The sequence below is a fragment of the Helianthus annuus genome, chromosome 1 (assembly GCF_002127325.2).
Source record: "Helianthus annuus cultivar XRQ/B chromosome 1, HanXRQr2.0-SUNRISE, whole genome shotgun sequence".
Lineage (NCBI taxonomy): Eukaryota > Viridiplantae > Streptophyta > Magnoliopsida > Asterales > Asteraceae > Helianthus > Helianthus annuus.
Genome location: NC_035433.2, coordinates 139,094,812 through 139,111,203, shown reverse-complemented (window position 1 = coordinate 139,111,203; position 16,392 = coordinate 139,094,812). Strand labels below are relative to the sequence as shown.

Here is a 16,392-nt window from a genome sequence, read left to right as displayed (position 1 = left end):
GGATTGTATGAATTAGTATTCGGTTGGTATGAGTTATTTGATTGTGCTCTTGTTAATCGGTTTCTGTGAATGATGATCATGTTTTCATACGAAATAGGTTGCATGAGTGATTTGTTAATTGGTCCGAATTGATGTTTGTAATCGGCTGAGATGATTCTGCTTGTACATGCGAATTAGGGTGCATGCTAGGATGGTGTTATGATTAGGATTCGGTTTAGTGTTGGTTGATAATCCGATTATTGATTTGATACGGTTATGAATTTGCTAAATGATGAAGGTTTGAAGACATTATGAATATGATTGAATAATCCTTGTTTGATCTGATTTCCGAAACTGCCTAAGTGTTTGCTGAAATCACGGAGTTTAATTGACTAGAATTATGGAAACCAGTTACACAGCCGGTTGCGACTCAGATTGCGAGTCGAAACCTCCCCGTCTCGACTCGAAACCACAAACAGCACCAGCCGAAACCACGGTTGCGAGTCCCGTTGCGACTCGTAACCAGACCATGATGAACCGAGATCTCCATTGCGACTCGCAACCAGCTGTTGCGACTCGTAATCTCCGGTTGCGACTCGAGATCTCCGTTGCGACTCGTGACCACCCTTTGCACGCACACTGTTGGGCCTTCACTGTTACGGGCCCAATCTATTGAGCCCAACGATTTGAACTGTGGACTGTTTATTAATGGACTTGTATGTGTTTGCTATTTGGGCCGATTGAGAATCTGGATTGTTTTGTTATTGGGCTGCTTATGTCATTGGGCCGGGTATGATTGGACTTAGATAATTGGATCCTCACATGCTATGTCTTATCTGCTTACGTGCGTACATGTTTGCCATGACTATGCGTGATTTCTATATACGTGCTATATACGAACCTGACTCGTATAATAACCATGATAGGACGTGAGTGACCATTTACTTGCTACTTATATTCCTTGTGTATCTGCCGAGCAAACCAAGGTGAGTTCACACAGCCAAGGCATGGGATTCCCGGGTTGGGAATTGGGTTGGATATGATGAATGTGGAATGATTACTCGTACTTACGCATATACCAGACTATAGACCATCGTCCTCAGGTTAGTCAGGACACGTTACGTAAAGCCTACGTAACTCAGTATATTTGCCATATGTCTCCCGGGTCGGGAAGGACACGTTACGTAAAGCCTACGTAACCCAATACCATTCACTGGCTTCCAGGTCGGAAGGCCACGCTGCGTAAAGCCTACGTAGCCCCCACGCGTACCACTGTCCTCGGGGAAGGGCACGTCACGTAAAGCCTACGTGACCCTGTACGTTTTCCTGTTCTCGGTAAAGAAGAACACATGGTCGGAAGTTAGTCTAGTAAGTACCGTTAATGAGAAGCCCTCATTAGCCAGGATGAACATGGGAAACCCCCACCTTTAGTACACACTAGTATGGGAAGCCCCCACTAGCTATACTTATGCATGTTATGAACTTACTTTCTGTGAACTCGCTCAACTAGTTTGTTGATTATTTGCTGCATGCCTTGCAGGACCTTAGGTACATATTGGAGCTTGCACAAGGAAGGAGCAGGTCGTTGTGGCAGATGGATCATGAACATTATTGAACTTATAACTTTATTTGGGTTTACTTTACATTGCTTCCGCTCCTTAAAACAGTATTTGGTTTTGAAACATCAATCATGTCATGGAGACTTACGTTAATTACTTTTATATTAAATGCTATGTTTGATATGATTGATGGCTTGATCCTGGTCAGTCACGCTCCCAAGCGGTGGTATTCCGCGGGTGGATTTTGGGGGTGTGACAATGTTGATAACCACAAACGTGAGTGGTTGGATTCTTTCCCTTTGACCTTCGCCGAAACGAACATTAAGTGTCAGTTGCCGTAAAGGTTTGAGGGGTATATCGGCAATACCTTTTATGGAGGTTCCAGAGGGTTGAAGCCTTGAACGTTCTTCATTGCTCAAGCGGTTGAAGAATTTTTCAAACATGATTTCAGTGGCTGCCCCAGTGTCTATGTATGCCCTGCTTGTTTGTAACGTTCCCACGGTTGCTTCCACCACAAAAGGGTTCGAGAGAGGGTTTTTCTCTGTTGGGGGAAAGCAAACACACTGAAGCTCCCAAGCTTCCAACCGTTGTCTCTTGTGTGGAGCCCTTCCATCAAAATCTACCATATTGACTTCCTTGCCTTTTCCTTCAGCCATTTTGTCCCTTACTCCTTTCACCAAATGAGCAAGTTCTCCGGACTTAACGGATTCTTCAATCCTTTTCTTAAGCTGGAAGCAATCATTGGTATAGTGACCTTTTTCTTCATGGAATTCACAGTATTGTGTGATGGTTCATCAAAAAAATGATGAAACCAAATAAACAAACAAGTTCATCAAAAATAACTTTGTTTGAAAGAGATGGTTCATCAAAATAAAATAAATTGTCAAAAATAAAAAGTCTTTCAAAAAAACCGATGCTTTTTACGCTTTTCGCCCTTTTACTAACCACTAACCCAACCACCCACCTTTAGCCCAAGCCTAACCCTTCACCCAAAAAGCCCTCTTGATATTTACAAAGGTATAAAGTTAAAAAGGAAGAGGATTGATTGCTTGGCAAGCTTATGGTAGGAGTAAGTTCCATGCCGCTCTCGAGTGATCCACTAAAAAAATCTACACTTTCGGCCGAGTGTTGAGTGATCCCCCGTGAGGTATGTGAACTTGTATATAAATGGAATTTTAAAAAGGCATGTTATGCCCTAATAAGTAATTTATCTTATGAAACGTTTTTAATAAATCATGACGAATAGGATTGTAAATAAATAAAAATAAAACTTAATAAAGAATCTTGGAAATCCCGACACTCTATGACAAGCCCAAAAACCTTTTCTTCTACCCATTCCATTTGGGAGTGAAAAAGCCACATTATAAAGAGTTTTGCTTGAGGACATGCAAAGATTCAAGTGTGGGGGGTATTTGATGTGCACAAAATGCAACATATAAATTACATCAATTGTGGCATAAAACTAACCCTTTTTTAGTACTAATGTTGGAAAAAGTGTGCTTTTGTCTTCCTTTTGTATTTTCAGGATTAAATGAGCTCAAATAAACAAAAGAAGCAAAAAGGCAGCTAAATCTAACATAAATATAAGAAAAGGAGCAAACGTGGCATGCCCGACCTCCCGACAGCATCTTCCCAAGCAAAACAAGAAGACAGAAGACTGAACACACCCCGTGCTCAGTGAGCACGGGGGCGTGCCCAAGTGTCAGCAGAAAGACAAAGTTGTAGAAGCTTCCATCGCCCACCACGGGGCCGTGCTCAGGGGACACAGGGTCGTGGTCAACTATAAGATTCGCGGAATCCAGGCAAATCTTGATAGTACAAATATGCTTCTGCACACGGGGTCGTGCTCAGCGGACACGGGGGCGTGGTCAACTAATGCAGACAAACTGCATTTAATGAAGAAAGAGAGGATGATGGACACGGGGCCGTGCCCAATGGACATGGGGCCGTCCGTGCCCGAGATTCTGTTAAGCCTATAAATAGGAGTGCTTGGAGCTCTTGCAACTCGTCCCTTGGCACACCACCTCTCTCACACTTCACCCACCACCCAACACCATCATCCACCACCATCATCCATTGTCCATCATAGAGTGTGTGAGTCGTCTCGGGATCCAAGATTGATCGTAAGAGTTCTTGACAATCAAAGGCCATGTTTGAAGACAGTGTTTAGTGTAATACTTTTTATTTTTAATCTTTTGCACTTTTTAATTGGTTATGTATTAATGACTTTAATTACTAGTTTCTTATGTTGAAGGTGATTCTTCCTTATCGTTTGTCCATGGTGTCTTGGCATTATTTTACTGTCTATATAAAATAAAAGATTTTCACCATTCATATCTCCACGATCTATATGGAGGTATGTTGGCTACCTGGTCGGGGGTTAAGGGAACAGTTTGTTAAAAGTCTTGCCATTGTTCAGTGTATAGATCCTGCAAAGGACCTGGGTCAAATTTAGTAGGACCTCCTTCAATACCCACCGGTATTGGATGGCGGGGTTCCAAACTCTTTGATCCCCTCATAAGTTAAACTACTATTAAAACTTTAACCTGGCTACTTAGGATTGTATCCCTGCTGACTCAGACTACGCAGCCGAGGGTAACGTCACCTTCAAAAGAGGGGCCTACCACATTATGCATTAATAACTTAATTAATTATCTTTCAATAATACGACCCTTAGGATTGTATCCTTGCTGACTCAAACTACTGGGTTGAGAGTAACATCACCTTCAAAAGAGGGGCCCTACTACAATAACTAAGATAATCTCTTAAACAAGTGCAAAAGTGCGAAAATAATCAAAGGTTACACTACACACGAGTCGGATCCAAGTGATTCATCTTGTCTACCTGTTTTTACTTTTATTTTTATTTTCAGCATTTTAGTTAGTTTTATTTTTCTAGTTTAAAAACCTTTTTCTAACTTTTTGATTTGATTAGACGTTGAGGATAAACCGGTACTAAAAGCTCTTGTGTCCTTGGACGACCTCGGTATCTTACCAACACTATACTACGTCCACGATGGGTGCACTTGCCCATATGTGTGTTTAGTGTTAGTAAATATCGTGTTTTATAAATTTAAAACTTGGCTAAAAAGTGTAAAAGGGCTTAAAATATACACCTAAAATATATACACACCGACACGCATCAAAAGCATGAAAGGTTACTTGGTTTATAAGGCTTGGCCAAATCTTCTTCAACCCTTGTACCCATATTGTTGTTACGATTATTGTTCCCTTGAGTGGCCAGCACTTGATTAATGAAGTATTGGCACGGGAAGTTGGCCATCATCATCTGGGGCATGAGGTTGAAGCCTTGAAGGCTTCCGGGTGCAACAGAACAGTTAACTCCCAATGGAGTGCTAATAACGGCACTTCGTGCCAAGGGGAGTACCGACAAGGCCTGTTCCCATGAAGTTGTTGTTGAGGGTGGAAGACTCGTCACCGGGGACTGTAGGAGTTGGTCAAGGGTCAGCTCATGGCCTAGTGGAGCACCACTTGTAGCTGGTTGAGACGAGAAGAGAGGGTATGTTGTAGGATTCGGCCTTACGGACAGATATGGGTTAGGATTTGGAGGATTACTGGGACCTGCCTCATCCCTAGATGTAAAAAGAGGGATAGGAGGTCCAGGAGATAATGTCGGCTCAGGTTCAACATAGTCTAAACGGATCCTCACTCCCTTGTCCCTTTCTCTACTCACATATTGATTGAGGAGAGACCTCAACTCGAGGAAATTGTTGGCGACCCCCTCTGGGGTAAGCTCAACATGTGACGGAGCACTAGTGACACCAACATTAGGGGATGGGACCCCTGATCTGGACGGAGTAGGTGTACTGAAAGTCAGAACAGGAGTACCTCCTGGTGTCGAGAAGGAAGCAGGTGTAGTTGCATGGGCTTGACTAGCACCTGGGGTGGATGTGTTAAGGACCGGATTCACTTCTCCAGGGGATCCACTTCCGACATGGCAATTTTATGAGAATGGAGCTACACTACTAGGTCTGTTGAAAAAAAATAGTGGTGTAGCCCCACGGTGGGCGCCAACTTGTTGATGCAACAAATAATAGACCAAGGTTAGTAGCTGGGCTGCTTAGGCAAAAGGGTTGAAGGGTTCAACTTTGCCTAACACAGGTCGTGGGGTCCCCCACGTTTGCAAGACGTGGAGAGAGGTTCACTAGTTTATTTTTGTTGTTTGCTAAAGATCCTCCTCTGAAGTGAGTTTAGATTCGGATGAACTAGCAAAAGGAATGTGTGTGTTGGATGTGAAAGGGAGTGACTTGCATGAAGCAAGGACTCGATGTGAATGACCAGAGATCTTAGGAATCAGGGCTGGCCAGGAATGTCTGCTTAGTAAATGAAGTGCTTAATTTATAGGAGAAGACATCTCCCAAAGAGGAATGCATTTGACTAGTGACCATGCTTGCAGTGGGGGACTTACCCTTTCGGGGGTTGAAGCCTTTTGCCCCGCGGATAAAAGAGTGTGCTCTGAGGACCTGCGTTACTTTTGCGGCTGGTGAGTTGGTGAAGTAATCCAGAGACATGACTGCTTACTGTTCCGTGTTACTTTATTTCAGTTCCCTAGGTTTTTAACCTTTGAACCATTTTGCCTTTTGGGCATTCATGTATTGAATTCATTTATTTTTGGTTTTGTGCTACCCCGTCATCATATAGTAACACTAGTTGGCAAAAAAATCATATACAATAAACAAAAATAACGAGTGATACCTATTCATTGGAGTCATCTACTTTTTGGGTCTCCTGTCATCTCTCCTATTTAATTATGAATACTTTTTTTTATTAATGATAGTTAATTTGAAATTAATTTTATTTTTTTAATAAACTTGTATTTTTTTTACTTAAAGCTTCACAAAGTTCAAAATTATGATGGTTAAAATTTTATAATTGAAGAATAATGATGATAATTATTTTATGAGTAATTTTTAAAAACTTTAAAATATTTAATGTGGTTGGATAGTAAGAATTGTAAAAATACAATATGTTAAAATATTTAATGTGGTATGTGCGAATATATGTAGTATTTTGTTATGATTCTATAATTGAACTTAAGGATTCAAATTACATAGATGTGGTAGTTGCTAAGGTTGATTCCATATGTACAAAAAGAATTTCAACATCAATATGGTTTGGTTAGTGTTTCAAATTGTGATAGTTCAACTTTTCATGTTATCAATTAGTACATGAATCCAAAAATCATATAAGATACAGGAACCTATACACAAAACTAGTTTTCATAGTTTGACACACACTATTTAACATGAAAAGTTAGTGTTTCAGCTATTTAACACGAAAATAGTTTTCTAGTTTCAACTTGAAACCTACGTGATATGTGACATACTGTCATGCTAATTGTGCAAGCTTATTCAAAAACCCATGTGATCAAGTCTCATCCATTCTTTTACTCGATCTTATAGATATCTTCAAGTCGTCACACGAACTTGAAAAGGAACCCCAAGTCGAGCTCCAATAAGAAAATGATCTCCTTCATGGCCAAGCAGATGGCCCAAGTTATCCCCGACATCGTGAGTAAGATCAAAGCAACCAATACCCCTCAAGCCTCGGTTGAATCCAAACCCAAAACTCCCAAACCTACCACTTTCAACTACAAACACTTCGCCCCTTGTCATTCCAGATAGTTCACTAGTTCACTGGTAATGACGGGGCCACTAAGATGCTAAAATGGTTTGATAGCATCGAGGTGTTGTTCATTAACAGCGAATGTCCTGACCACCTCGAAACCTAATGCGCTAACGGAGTCTTTGAGTGAGTCGAGAGTCCTCGACTAGTGGACGAACAAGCGTAACATCCGCGGAAACGATGAGGCCTATGCCCTACATTGGGCCGAAGTTAAGCAACTTATGCTCGCTGAATTCGGTCCTCCTTACGAGCAACAAAAGCTTGAGGAAAAATTTTGACACCTTAAGCAAGTGGGTGACAACAACCTTGCTTACACCACCCGCTTCAAGAAATGGAGCATCATCGTCTCTCACCTAGTTAGCACACCAGAGCGTGCGATTGCGAAATACCTCAAAGGCCTTCCCCCTGCTATTCACGACATCGTTCAAGCCACTAGGACCAGCACTATCGAGTTAGTCTACCGCCTCGCCGCCAACCTCAACGAAAAACCGTGTGAGAGATGGCCACTCCTCAACCCAAGTCGCCATCAAAACCGCCAACCAAGCCAGTACCGAACCTACCACTGAACCCACTCCATCCAAACCACCACCCAAAACCAACTCTAGCAGTAAGAAGCATAAACAATCGAGCCACAATTTTGCCGTGGTAAACCTCTCCACGAGTTGTAAATACACGTCCAACTAGAGTCAAACCCCCAACTATCACACACCTTGCCATATAGCCAAAGCACTGTGGTGTCATGACACAATCTTAATGAAACATTTCAGACACCATGGGTATAACTAGTTGGGTCTGATATCTCATCTTTTCAAAAGGATTTCGAAAGAGTTCTAATTTATATGGAACCCACTAACTTGGTTTCTAGTTTTATATCGGTGGGATTCCTTGTGCCTTGCGGTAGATATTCGGTCAGTATCAATTCAATTCGGTAGGGTATCGGTACGACACCGACACTAACTATAACAACCAAAAAAGATATACCTAAAAGGATATTGGCACGTGTTTTAAGTCAAAAAGTAATATATGCAAACAACAATCACCTGATAAACATTAGTTGATAAATATTTAGGGCATGATTGGGTAAAACTTTTGAAAGAACTTATTGACTTATTGGCTTTTTGGAAAAGTAGTATGGAGTGACTTATTGACTTATTGGCTTTTTCCCCTCACATACAACCTCATTGCCAAACATCATTTTGGAGCTTATGACTTTTTAAAAAGTCAATAAGTTGTTCAAAAAGCTTAGCCAAACATACCCTTAGTTATATGTTAAGTTATTTAACACACATTAGAGATTAATTTTCGACAGATTACAGAGGTGAAGAGATGGCCACATGGCTTCTTTTTCCTTTGAAGTAGCCCTAACATTATTATAAAACAAAAACCTTTGAAGTAGTCCTAACACTATTGAAAAAACAAAAATACGACACATGATATGACTTCTTTTTCATTTGAAGTAGATGCTTCCTAACACTATTAAAAAAACAAATTACACATATGATTAGAGTAGAATAGTAGTCTCTAACCTTTGTGTATTGTTAGGGTTTTGTTCTTCCGATTATGTCACTATTAAAAAAGTTAAATTAGATGTTTGTGAAACAAAATTGTAGATAGTTACACTAATTCAAATACATAAAAGTTGGTGTGTTTTTTTCGGTTAGTTAATGTGAATATGCTTGTAGTTCTTAGCTTAGTGGGTCACTTACTATAAATGAATGTTTGAGCAATCATACTAATAAAACTTCTAAATAACCCTTAATCATAACGGTTTAAGGGAGGAGGGAGTCATCCCAGATTTCCCTATGTGACAGTCTTTTCCTCACTTTCTTCGGTTATTCCAAAACAAAATTAATTCAAGTTAAATTAAACTTTAAAATATTAAATACTGATATATTTATATATAGTGTGTGTGTATATATAGGTATTGTGTGTAGTGTGTGTATATCAACATAATCATCTCCATCATCATGGCTTCCCAGTCCCTGATGATCGGTAAGGGCACACAAAATTTGGTGAAAAAATACTTTCGGAATCGGATGTTGGTGTTACCAAACGGTGCCAGATGCCACCAAGCCCTCCCGAGGTCCCACACTATTAGCCCTAAATTAGAAATATAGGGATAAAAATGAAATACGCGTCTTCCATCCAAGCCCGACCAAAGCGAGTTCCCAAGGTGTTTGCTTTGTATCCAAGCAATGACCATCTAGACTTGATATCAATTCAAGAAATCATGACGTATATATTCATCCTCTTGTACCTTGCCTCTTCAGGTGGAAACATCGTGTCGCTGCAACAAACTCCTATATACACGACCTGCATTAATTAACTTACTCATTTGAAATAATCGTAAAATTTATATTGAAATATAGATCATAGATTACCAGTGATTTGTATTTTTTTAAGCTTATGAGCATCTTCTAACATCAATGCTAATGTGCGGCTAACTATCTGTTGCCCACTCATTTCTACAACAAAAAATAGAATACGAGGGTAAACATAATGAAACTTTATGTTGTATTCTTAAATAAAGATTTTCAACACTAACCATATACCGATTAATCCAAAAAATCCATGACCAATCCATTGTCACACCCCAACCGATGACGGAAATATCAGAGTGAGATGAAAACGAGATTGTAAGTGACTTCATAACACTAATGTGACAAGTATTTAATAATAAATTTCATTTCATTGCTAAAAGAATCAAATACATTGTTTGAAATAGAATACAACAAGTTGAAACAGATGAATTACATTACAACAAGTATTTAAAGTTTAAAATGTGTTTCTAGGCATCTTAATAAGTTCCGTGCATCATCAACATCATCATAAACCTGCAACATGTTTTAAATTATAGTTCAATACAAAAGTATTGGCGAGTATACAAGTTTGGTGTACTAACATATAAGTATAAAATGAACAATCCACATGGCAAACCTAGTTATCAAGATTAACGTATAAACCGACATGTGAACAAACAAGTCAAACAAAAGTTTAACGCAAGTTTGAATGAATGCCTTAACATAACCCAATGTTCACAGGCGGTGTATTACTCCTATAGCGTTATACATGTTAAGAGCAGGCTCGTACGAAGTTAATGACAAGTTTATCACAAAACGAACAAACCCAGAAAATACAAATTAAGCATAACATATTAATGAGCATGTATTGGATTGTTTGTATGTATGATTGAATAAAAGTATGTATGTTGAGTGTGTTTTTGTATATGTAAACATGTTGCACCCAAAAAGTGTAAAAACGGTAAAAGGGCATCGAGTATACTCATGGTTTGCGAAGAAATTTCCACTTAGGGATTTTGACGAGTCTTGAGTTGTTGGAATACCAAAGTTACCAATTTTGGTTCTTGAACTTTTTGCTTAAAGTTGAAAATTTTGAAGATTTGAGAGAGTTTGGAAGTAATTTGGAGTTGGTGCTAGTGTTTGGAAGGTGTTAGAGTTGGTATTTGTAAGAGTGTTAAGTGGTTGGGGTTTAAATGAAGGTGGTTGGGAGTTAGGAGGGATATTAAATGAGTTGGTTGGAGGTTATGACATTAAAAAAAAGTGGTTGGGGAGATGGAAATTTTCATTTTTAGTACTTACACTTGTATTGTTGGTTATTTTATGCTATAATTTGTATTATTTACATAAAATTAAGTATAAATCTTGTATATAAGTGTAACTCAAGTAAAGTGAAGGTATAAATAAGTATTTGAATGCATAAAGAGTCCTAAAACGCGTATTTGTTCGTTAAATAAGTATGTGTTTACAAGAATGATGAGCAAGTAACAAGTATGTGAATAAGTCGAATGTAAAATAACTACAAATCATCAAGGTATAGTCCTTATAAAATGGTCAAGTTTTATTAGAACCAACATTTCGAATTACGAAGCTGGAAGTGAAATACGAATACAATACAGATATAAGTTTCCAAAAATAGGGATATAAATAATCTTTCTAAATAAGTAAGGTTTCAAAAGCGAGAAGTTACATCCATGGCCACTGAAAAACAAAAATATTTTATCATTTGGTCTGCTTTTTAATACCTTTCCACTCCACCCTTTTACTCCATATGTATCACCTCTAGCAATTGCTTTGATATTAGCAACCATCATAGCAGCATCGGTGTAGTTCTATAATATAACGTCATGTACTTAGTTAATTATGAACTACCATTTTTCATGAATATACATAAGAAAGTAAAACAACCCACCTATGGGACTCCCGCGTAAACATTTTTACTGTTTGGGTGATTTATTATTGTCCCGTGTTGGAGATTCTTAACATTGGTAGCAATATCATCCTTCATAAGTACAATGATATTCTTCTCCGTTGTGGCACCTTTTTTCAGTAACTGAATGAACTGCATATATCCACCTACAATCCAAAATTACTCACCATTTAAATTCAACATGGCACATCCTCGATTCCCTTACCAAACTAAAACCCACTGCTATAGTGATAGCTTATTCATTCCTTATATACACTAAACATTGATGCTCTAACACCAGATTCATTTTACCAAAAAGTAGTAACACACATGTACCCTAGGCAATAAAACCATCATATCACCACCAATAATAGCACATTTATTCTCTCCAATTTGTTTCCTTTTATGTTTCCACTGTTTGCTAGCCTCTTTGGCCACGCCCAACGTCTCGAGCGATGATCCTAATGAACCTTTAGTTAGTCCGTTGCAGTAGGGTGCTCTTGACACACGTGAAACGTCGCTTGGGAAGAGCTCCATTGGAGCAAAGCACATTTGAAGGGTGTTCACATGCATGGGCATCAAAGGGTGTAACTTTGGTTGGCCCACATGAGCATTTATTATTCCCTTTCCGGTTTTAATTTATCTGAAGTGCATAAAACTTTTAGTACATGTGTTTTAATTAATAACTTGTAAACCACATTTATTTATAACTTCAAACCATTTTTTTAAATGTAGTAGTTAGGTAAGAATGTAAAATGACAAAAATATATAATGTCTTTATTTTAAAGACATTATTTTTATTTTTACACTATTGTTATCTCTTATATACAATAGTATTTTACATAGTCTTTATTTTAAAAATATTTTTTTACCCTTTTTGGTGCTATTTTATAATAGAAAGCACCAAATAACAAAACACCCCACTTAAAAATAGATTACACACCACCATTAAGTGCTTACAAGTTATACACCATCAAAAAATTAATTATTTGAGGCCAAGGTTGTTAATAGCACCAAAATACACAATAAAATTGATTTTCTAGGCGTAACAACTTGATTTTTTGAGGCTTAACTTTTAAATAACAGCAAAACACCAAAATAATTATCTTTAACTTTAACGGATAAAATTCAAAATCTACATCTAACTTCATTTTCTCCTCTTTCTCTGCAACTCATTTTTTCCTCATTCTAATCTCATAACATATAAGCCCTCATTCTTCTTCAATCTATAATACAATCAAAATAAGTCATTCTAGTTAAAGGTATCATAATTGTAATGCTTGTGCTAGTGTCCCCAGAAATTCTTGGATTTCTCGCAATAGGAGATTGAATGCCATAACTCTTATTTGTTTTGTAATATGTTTTAATTTCATATTTCAATACTTCAATTTATACAAGTTATTTTACAAAGTATATGTTTGTATAATAAGTTGTGTATGTTTTATAAACATTTTGATTTGGTATAAAAACAAAAAAAAAAGTTTTTGTTTGGATAATAAGTTGTCTATGTTTTATAAACAGTTTGATTTGGTATAAAAGCATTTTGATTATTAAAAATAAACGAAAAAGATAGTGATTGAATGGAAATTAGTTTGAATCTCGCGCGTTGCGGCGGATGAAAACTTGATCATTTTTTATACACTCGCTATCAAAAAGCATCTTTTTTTAACAGCAAATTTGGATATCTAAATCGTTAAAACATTTTCAAATATTATTATATTAAAAAATATTTAGTTAAATTTAAGTTTTATGAAAAAAAAACCTTTAATGAAACATCAATGTTTTTACTAAAGTAAAAAAAATGAATTAGTAATACAAAACATATCAACAACACTATACATACACATATTTCTTAAAATACAATATTTACTAAAAAATAGTTTAAAGACCATGAAGATGAACTTGTGAAAAGAAATTCTTCGTTGATGAGAATAAAAAAGATATTCATCAAACTATCATTTGAGAATGGTACAAATTTCTTATCATTCATATTTATATTATACATGAATTCATGGTAAAAAAAATATTTAGAAAAAAAAAAGTAAAGTGAGCTGAACCACCTAAAACTATTGTTAACAAGCTTTCGTAATTGTTGTATTATTAATATTAATATTAATTATTAATCTTAGGCCAATTGGTATACCCACCCCGTAACCATGTGAGGTTTGATGTGGTGTTGAGAAGCATCAAGTGATGAAGGTGTCAAGGTTTAAATGGACGTTTTATTCTCTGAGTTTAATCTATGAAAAAATGTTAGAAAAAATATTTTCATAATGAATGAGAGAGTAGTTTTAGTTGTTGATTTATTTATACTTTTATATAACTAAATTAAGTCATCTACTTATTTCCTAAGTAAAATCTTAAGATTAGAAAACAAATTACTAAACTTAACAAAATACTCACCTTTCTAAAGCTCAAAAACATGTCATGTTGATAGCTGATTTGAACGCGTGCCGTTCAACAAGACGCCACTGAAGGTTTGCTCTAAGTATCCTAATAAACCTCATCCTTGTTGTAGAATCTGTATAAACAACTTACAAGATAACTAGAGATCTGAGGTTGAATGAAAAAGTTGTTGAATTAACTTGTTCTTAAGGAGGAGGAAGATGATCATAAGTTGTTGGATCCTTCATGTATGGTCACTTTCATTGCAGGGTCTGATTTAAAGAATATACGGTCAAAAACAGAAACACATATATGTACTATCTTATATTTACTTCTTTTATTTTTCTTTTCATTTTTTCCTTGGTTTTATTACCTATTTAAATTAACATCGTAATTAAAACTTAGAGTTAATGCCAAAATCGTCCATGAGGTTTGGGCAGGTTTGCCATTTTCGTACAAAATGACACTTTTGTACCAAATTGCCCCCAACGTTTGTAACTTTTTGCCATTTTCATCCAAACCACTAACTTAGTATATTTTTTCTGTTAAGTTGAGAATATTTGGATGAAACTGACAAATATAAAACCACATGGACGATTTTGGCAATTTACTGAAACTCCTTTAAATTTCTTTTATTTAATTAATTTTGTTACATATATAATAAAAAAGAATATACATGCAATTTTTATATGAAAACAATAATAGCTTTGTCATATAATTTTTATAAATTTTCATCTAACCACTAACTAAGTTAATTTTTCAATTAAGGCGAATGATGTTTATAAACTAAGACATAAATTAATTGCTAATTTTTTATATTGATCAATTTTATAAAAATAAAATCTACTTAAACCTCTAAATTTTATAAAACTAAAATGCTGGTGACTTTATTGGAAAATGTCAAAAAAAATCTTATCATATGTAATAAGTTTGTAATTCATCTTCTACTCTTTTAAATTCGCTCCTAAGGAAAAACAGAAGCCAGTGCCCCCCCCCCCCCCCCCCTCTATCAAACAACGTATCGTTACCAAACCTTAAAATTACCCACCAAATTGTAATTATAATGCTATATACCAAAAGATTTTTTACTCAAGCCACTCAGAATAAGTATTAGTTAGTTACGCTCATAATCTTAATTAAATAAATATTTTATTTCTACCAACATACTTCCTAGGTGCTCAACACATTTAAAAATATGTAACGTTTTACAATTTTTTTCTATCTCTATAACTTCTATAACTGATAAATACTAAAAGTTGTAATCCATTGTTATGTGTTGCACACTAATGGCGTTTTCTCTTTATAAAACTGATTTATATAAAGAAGGTGTAAATTAATTTATGTCTTAATTTATAAAATTTAAAACATCTTTCACCTAAACAGAAAAAAATAAACTGAATTAGTGATTTGGATGAAAATTTATAAAAATTATGTGACAAAAACTATTAATTTTTTTTCTAAAAACTCCATGTATATTTTTTATTATATATGTAAAAAAAATAATTAAATAAAAGAAATTAAAAAGGGTTTGAGTAAATTGCCAAAATCGTCCTGTGGTTTAATATTTGTCAGTTTCATCCAAATATCCTCAACTTAACAGAAAAAATAAACTAATTTAGTGGTTTGGATGAAAATGACAAAAAGTTACAAACGTTAGGGGCAATTTGGTACAAAAGTGTCATTTTGTATGAAAATGGCAAATGTGCCCAAACCTCAGGAACGATTTTGGCAATTAACTCTAAAACTTATGAAGTTTTAATGATTCTTACGATCTTCGTCATTGTTTTCATATCTGCTAAGTTGTGATAGGGAATCGGATTTCTAAATATTGTTTAGGAGGAAACATAGGTGTAGGTCCCTCTCGGAGGATGACGAACCTCAAACCTTGTTATACAAACCCACTAGCGAGTGCGGAATCCAAGCTAGCAAGCAAACCGGGATGAAGCAAGTATAAACACAAACACACAAAGGTTCACCGATTAACACTACTTGTATTAATGCGAATGAAGGTTTCGGTTACAAGCACAATGTTTACAAATGTATATTGCAAACTCTCTAAGTGTGTGTGTTCTCACAGCCGGTTCTCTCAAAGAGTGTGTGTGTGTCTGTCTAAGTGTCTCTCTCTAACACATACACTGCATGGGTATTTATATACCCAGCCCATGATGTCTGGTCCGAAGGATCCGATAGATGGTCCGAAGGATCATCTATCGAATACAATGCTTTCGAAGGATCACAAGGACCTCGAAAGACTATCTTTCGAGAAGCACATCTTTCGTGGAGATCGAAGGATCCACATCATCCTTCGATCTCTTATCCTTCGAGACAGACAAGTCATCAAACATATTCTAACTGTTGACTGAGTCAAACCAGGAGGACGGTTGACTTGGTCAACTTACAGGACTGACAAGGACATCGTTTACATCATGACCGATTGCAGACAAAGTACAGACACAAGTGCACCAACAATAGGTTCCATTCCTATATGAGTTCCGAATTAAACTCCCCGCATCCTTATTAACTAAACATACATTAGCAGGAGTGATGTCGCTAACATAACCAAACTCCAAAGGAATAATACTAATTAGAGTTAAATGCCATTTTAGTCCATGTGGTTT

The 16,392-nt window shown here is 36.5% G+C and overlaps 1 long non-coding RNA gene across 2 annotated transcripts; it reads right to left on the bottom strand.

The window, feature by feature from the left end:
- Positions 1–11,017: 11,017 nt before the first annotated feature.
- Positions 11,018–14,032, bottom strand: LOC110881007. 2 transcript variants are annotated; one of them, XR_002559559.2, is made up of 3 exons: positions 13,793–14,032; positions 11,393–12,032; positions 11,018–11,312 (listed from the first exon to the last, which is right to left on the bottom strand). It is a non-coding gene; the product is annotated as an uncharacterized LOC110881007 (long non-coding RNA). The 2 variants fall into 2 exon arrangements; XR_002559561.2 differs by having other exon boundaries at positions 11,393–11,556; positions 13,793–14,030.
- Positions 14,033–16,392: the final 2,360 nt, after the last annotated feature.